Source organism: Opisthocomus hoazin, chromosome 21 (genome assembly GCF_030867145.1).
Source record: "Opisthocomus hoazin isolate bOpiHoa1 chromosome 21, bOpiHoa1.hap1, whole genome shotgun sequence".
In the NCBI taxonomy this organism is placed as follows: domain Eukaryota; kingdom Metazoa; phylum Chordata; class Aves; order Opisthocomiformes; family Opisthocomidae; genus Opisthocomus; species Opisthocomus hoazin.
In genome coordinates, this window is record NC_134434.1 from 6,124,844 (window position 1) to 6,131,801 (window position 6,958).

Sequence of the window (6,958 nt, forward strand, 5' to 3'; positions counted from 1 at the left end):
GCTATTGGCTGGCGTCGGGGAACAGCTGTGCGTGGCCACGTGGTGATGTTGTGGTTGCATCAGACGCGGGCGGGCGGCTGTCGGGAGCACATCTGGGAGCACATCTGGGGGGGGGCTTGAGCGGGGGAGGGGGTGCTGGGGAGGGCCGGGTCTGGCAGCGGGGAAGAGGTGGGCGAGGGGCCAGGGCGCGGGAGCGTTCGGTGACGTAGGGAAAACCGGTGATGACGCCACTGGGGGGTGGGGGCTGCTTTTCCCCCTCTCTTTACAATATTGACGCTCTGAGCTTCCAGCGTTGGTGCCCACCCGCGGGCTGAAGGCCGCTGCTGCCCCGCGGGGTGACATCCACCCGGGGAAACCCAAGGGTGAACAGGCGCCGGGCCCGTCGCCGCCGAAGGAGGAAGGTTCCAGAGCTCAGCAAACCCCCCAATTAGATGAGTAATCCTCATGTGAGCGCTGAAGTCACTGGCCCTCGGTCGCTTGATGCGCGCCGCAGGGCTTCTGGAGAGAGCCACCAGCGCAGTGAGGCCCATCCCACGCAGATGCAGAACGTCTGCCTAGATTAACCCCCCTCTGCAGCACGTGGGCCTTGGAGTGTCCGTAATATTCCTCCGTTACGGGGTTTAAAACCTGCAGCTGTGAAGATGATTGATTTTTGGGGAGGAAGTACGAAAACACACAGCTTCAGCGGCAGCTCGGAGCGGGGCTGGTGGCAGATCGTCGCTAGGACGCAGAGCGCACGAGCGACGCTGCACAGGCAGCGGGGGAATAACTTGAAATGCATCGTGTTTTGGGGGAAAGCATCTTTTGTTCACAGGGGCCTAGTGGGAAGTTCCAATAAAATCCAAAAACGAAACTGAAAAGCTGTTGCTGAATGTTCTGAGACTGTCCCTGTGGACCAGCAGAGCTTAGGTCTGAAACGGGGATGTCAGACAGAAAATGGAGTTGTGGAGCAGGAAAAAGTTTAAAAACAAACCAGAAAAAAACCTACAAATGAAAACAGAGAGTCAGTGCCTTGTATTTAAAAAAACCCCAACAGTTTCTGAGCACCTGCTGCAGCTGGATGTTTGCTGCTTGGGTACTCGCCGTGAGCTGGTTTTAAAATGAAGCCTTGATAAAGCGGAGCCACAGAAGCATCTGGGACTTGAGCAACACAACTATTTCTGTAGCTGGACTGATGCAACCATGTTGGTCAATCTTCCTTTCAGCTAGCTGCCTACAGGGGCTATTTGATCAGCAGAGGTGGGAGAAACAAAGAGTTCTTGTCCTCTGCTGCAGTGTGAAAAACCTTTGGTGGCCTTTGGAGCAGATGTTGCTGTTGAGTACAGCCATGGCACAGCTGCTCCTCCGGCTGCAACATCTTCTGCATGGTGGTGAAGCTCAGCCTCGCGAGAGACCTTGGAGATCTCAGGATCTGTGCTCTGGCGCATTGGGCAAGAAACAGAAACTGAGGCGCTGTGTGTGGAAACATTGGGTCTTTCTGGTAAAGAAATGAGGTGTCTCTGATGTCTGAAAGAAACTACTAAATTGTGGTTTTCGGGAACACAGCTTTGGAAGGAGGTAGTAGCTAGATCCCAAGATCTTTTCTGGGATCTGGGTATATGTCACACCTGGGGAAAATGGTCTGGCAGAGACAGCAGAGTCACGCCAGACACCAGAAGGATACTTCTTGCTCTGATGCATGTATTTGCTGGGAAAAATATACTGGGTGTTTGCATCCCTTGGCTGACAATCCTGTGACTGCAGTAACTCTGCTTTGTGTGCAGTAACCATTGACAGTAAGAACCTCGACTCGGTCACTAACTCTAAAACCAGTTTGGAGTGTGGCCTTCTGATGGTGAACATTTTTCAGTGCAGAAAGCTTTGCATGACAGATGTTGGTTTGCATTCTCCACCCTGGATGTATGTTTTCAAGCCTTAAAGAAGAAATGGAGGTGAAGCAGCTGGGAAAGCAGCCACTGTGCCTAGAAGGGCCTCTCCCAGCCGTGGCATCTTGCACGTTGCCATTCGACATGAGAAGGGTGAGGTACCTTTTGATAGCTTTTAGGCTTTCCCTGGCTCGGTGTTGAAATTCCAGCCAAGCTCTTCGCTCTCAGATAAAAGGCTGTTCCTACTGATATGTCTGGTATTTGAATGAAATCTGCTACAGGAAAAATAAAGATCTTGGCAGGGGCTAAATCTGCTAAATATCCTTCACTGGTATTCATGATAACCAGGAGCTCACTGAGGAACTAGAACCTTCCAGGGCAAAAACAGGCACAAGGGAACAGGCAAAAGATGAATGTCTCCAAAAGAATCATAGAATCATAGAATGGTCAGGGTTGGAAGGGACCCTAAAGATTATCTGGTTCCAACCCCCCTGCCATCAGCAGGGACATCTTCCACCAGCCCAGGGTGCTCAGAGCTCCATCCAACCTGGCCTTGAGCACTGCCAGGGAGGGGGCAGCCACAGCTTCTCTGGGCAACCTGGGCCAGTGTTTCACCACTCGCATGGTGAAGAATTTCTTCCTAATATCTAATCTAAATCTGCCCTCTTTTAGTTTACAGCCGCTCCCCCTTGTCCTATCCCTACACCCCCTTGTGCAAAGCCCCTCTCCATCCTTCCTGTCGGCCCCTCCAGGCACTGGCAGCTGCTCTAAGGTCACCCCGGAGCCTTCTCTTCTCCAGGCTGAACAGCCCCAACTCCCTCAGCCTGTCCTTGCAGGAGAGGTGCTCCAGCCCTCGGATCATCTTCATGGCCCTCCTATGGACCCACTCCAGCACATCATTTCTCATAGCAAGGAGACCATCTTTTGCATGTGAAAGGAATGGGGAGAGATGGCACATCCACGTTCTCATTGCTTTTATCGATTACCCTCACCAAGTGGTATCGTGATCATCGAGGCAGAGGAGGAGGAAGGGGCTGCAGCCCAACCTTTAGGGGCTTTAACAGCGAGAACTGCCAAGCACTGAACTGCCAGTCCCGGCTGCTCCAGGATCTCCAGGCAATAAATGCTGCCATCTGGTGCCACCAGTCCGGCTGCACACATCGTTCCTGCCCGTCCGGCATCAGTTCACAGTGCTGTATCTACACAGTACTTAAATGGAGAGAGTGGTCTTTGCTTACTCTTTGGATTATCCCACAGATTACTTGCACCTCCACCAGCTTTCAGTGCTGTTGTAGGAAAAAACACTGACTTCAGAGAGAGTCGAGTAGTCCTGCTAATAAAATATTCTACAAAGGAATGTGGATTTTATACCTTACGTACTTCTTTTGCTTTGATGAGTTATTTCTTGTTTATGTCAGGCCAGAAAAGTTGTAGGTTTGTGGTTTGTTTTTTTTCTACACAGTGGAAAAGTGAGAAGTGAAGAAATGGACTGTATCTGTCAGAAGCCAATTTGAGGTTGGAAGAACCCTGATCATAAGATCTAGATCCTGGAGATGTCATCAGTTCAAAGCCTTTTTTGATATTCATGTATCCAATGTAAAAATCTGGGGTGAAGGGAGAAGAAAAAACAATGGACAGAACATGTTTGTGATAGTTACCAGCAGACTGGCTTGTCTTGCTCCTTTATCTGGACCAGTACTGCCCCAGTGTGGGGAGGGGGCAGGGGTACACAGGGGGAATGCGTGTGCCATGTGCGTAAAAGACGTTTCAACACACTCTGTTTAGGTACAGAAATCGGGAAAGATGGAGACCTCGAGAGCCATCTGCTGGCGCTTCATCAATCAGGGTGATGGAAGGACACGAGCAGCCGTGGCCGACTCCACAGCCAGTCTGAGCGTCACCAGTTTGGAGAGCTTCGCTTCTTGTTTTTCCTTTTCAGTTTTCGGTGTGGACCCTGAGCTGGATCCTGCCGTCTAACAAGCTCTCATTTGTGAGCAGCCCTTTCAGGAGCGCTTGCCAAGGTGCTTCCTCCAGGGAAGAGCTTGCAGCCCAATGCTGCGTTTCCTTGTAAGTTGGATTAATGCTCCTTATCTCGTCCTTGCCCTGGCAAATATCCCATTTCCCTGAGAAGGATTAGCACATCGCACTAACCATGGTAATGGATTATCTCACTGCAGGCTTTCTCGAATTGGTCTGACACACTGCTCGCAGGAGTGGTACAGGGCGAGGGTGGCTGACCTTTCCGTTTCTTCGGGGTGCTCTCCGAACTCGATTTCAAGTCTTGGAGTCTCTTCAGCTGAGAACCACAAGACCGGCAGCACAGAGACCAAAGGGGTTAACACTGTTGGGGGGAGAGAGAAACTTTTGCCTTCCTCTTAACTCTTGGGTACAGCACTAACTGTAATTCCTCTGTTATTATCTTAAGATCATGACAGAGAGATCAGGACCAGTAACATCGCCAGAGAAGACTGGGAGCACACAGAGGCCCCAGCGGCCAGGGGAACGCCGGGTTCCTGCACAGCATGGTGTGACTAGACCAGAGGAGCAGCTCTGCTTAGTCAGGCTGTGCAGGGATAACTCTGGGAGAGACAGGCTCACTGCCCAAGCTCCTAGCACGTCAGTCAGCCGCGTGACCTGCATGACTTTCTCCCCTTTCATGCTAGAGGAGACAAGGAGGAGCTTTGAGGAGAAATGGCGTAAAACATTGGTATAATAAATACATTCATGGCAGAAACAACTTGGTTCTTTTTCAGAGAATGCAGAGAGAGATCTACACTGTCCCCAGGACTGTGGTGTACACAGAGCCATGGTAACCGTAGCCATCGCTAGCCATAGCCTCCAAGTTCAGCTTCATGACTTCTCTTGCAAACCATACTGCATCAGTTCTCGTGTGACTGGCTTAAAGCTGGTTCAAGTAACTCAGCTACTGATCCCCATTACTGGAGCACACAAACATAGCATGAGCTTGGATTCATCCTCAGCCCAGGAAGCGCTTTCATCCTCATTCTGCTGGGGGAAGCGGAGATGGAGCGAGGCTAAGTGACTTCCCCAGGAGAGGCTGGAAATCAGTAGCAGAGCAGCAAACTAGACCTACATCTCTTCATTGTCTTGCTGCTTCAGATTGAAGGCTTACAGTTGGAGAGTGAAAAAAGGCTGTATCGTATTCCTGTGGGCACACAGCACATGCCAAGCAAGCCTTAGCTGACGTTTCAAAGACCTATTGTTTTTAAAGTGGGTTCCTTCCGTCTGGGAAAATGTTCTATTATCTTGGGGGGAGGGAGGCAGAAGCTTTCATCAGAAATCGCTTGATTCTGCAGCCAGTTTGTTAGATGTCGGTCCAGACATTGTTTGGCTGTCAGTGCAGAGCAGGAATAGTGGATCTGACCGACTGCATGATGCATTTACTTTGCCACCTGCTTTCAGAGACAAGCACATGAGCAAACAGCTGTTTTGAATGCTTTTATGTGTGCATTTATCTTGCAAGGGAACTGCGTCACAGATGATGCTCAGAGAGGGAGCGCTCCCCAGAATGCTTCTACGTTAAAAGCATGGGAACTGAGGACTCTTTTCAATGGGGGTATTTACATGCTACTACAAAACAAACACTGGTAGTGTTTCACATGCATTCCCAGAAAATAAGTCAACAGTGGCTGCACACTATCTCATTGCTCATTAATTTGGTTTGCGTCAGATCCTAAAGTCAAGAATTGCATTTGCAGATGCTTGGGCAGTTCACAAACTGCCCCAGAGGCTGCATAAAGTTAACGATGCAAACCAAAGACAGTTCACATCCAAACTGCAGGAGGCAGAGACCTGCCGGTCTCCCATTTCCTTCCCTCTCTCTGGAGGCCCGAGCCTCGCAGGGTCTTTTTTGCCGTGCTTCGGATGCTGTTTTCTGTCTCCCAGTTCTTGTAAGGCAGCCTAGCACCCTGACCTGCATCTGCTTCCCACTGTGCTCATCCCTGTCCTCACTCAGAGCTGAGGAGAGGGAGGGTCCTTGAAGTCCTTCAGACTTGTGCACAGACATCTAAGCAAGGAGTTTCCAATAAATATTGACAGGAAAGAGCTTAGAAACTTCTCGCCCCGCTGTTGAGGTGCAGGTTAATTGCTGGTCTAGACACAGCTCCTTAGGTCAGAAAAAAGAGAGAACACCGAGTTCAAGTTCAACACTGCTGGACGGCGCGCAGAACACCATTATCTGTGTTAGAATTTAATCAGGGTATCACGGCTTTTTCAAAGTGTCATTGAGCCCGTCCTTCAGCAAACACCGGAGAGCTGTGTGGCATACCGCAGATACTGAAGGCACCCCGGCTGGCTGCACTGCCTCCCTCGCGCTGCTGGGCTCTTGAGCGTCTACTCGCGAGGTAAAAATGTTCCCCAGCGTTGCCCCTTGGGTGCTGGACGCCTTCCAGCTGGGAGCCACACTGAGCGTGTGACGGGCTGTGTTGCAGCAGGCACGTCTTGCAGATGTACACGGATTCCCCGACTGGCCTATCTTTAAGATCTGGGCACTTCAGGGCATTTTTTTTCTTGGCTCTTGGTTACTCTGTTTTGAGTCTTACCAGTCATTTTCTTCTTCAAAGTAACATATGGAACTGATTTGAGATCTGCTGCTCAAAGCAAACTCGTTCTGCACTGGGGGCCATTTCACACAAGTGTCTGCCCGCTGACGTGCAGCAAGACCAAAGCCAGCTTCCACACGTCATCTTCCAGGGCTCAGGGTGGTTTGTAGCCCACGGCACAGGTCGTGAGGGGCTTAGAGCAGGAAGCTCAAGGGCTATCTTTCAGACAGCATGTTTTTCAATCATATAAATTCCTTGCTCTGTTCCTTTCTCACCTTTCATGTGGCAAAATTACAAACGTTAATACCAGATTTATTTACACTGTAACTCATGCAGAGGCTCAGACGACCTGGCAAACACTGGGTGCGTTGCTGGGCGCTGTGTGGCAAGTACCCTTTTTTCTCTCCTTGCATGCAGCTATACTGAAGTGTCATGCTGAAAGCTGTCACGTTTGTACAGTGAACTCCAGAATTTGGCCTGGAACCTAGAAGCCCTCAAATAGTCTATTGTTCAACAGGAATACATTTTTTT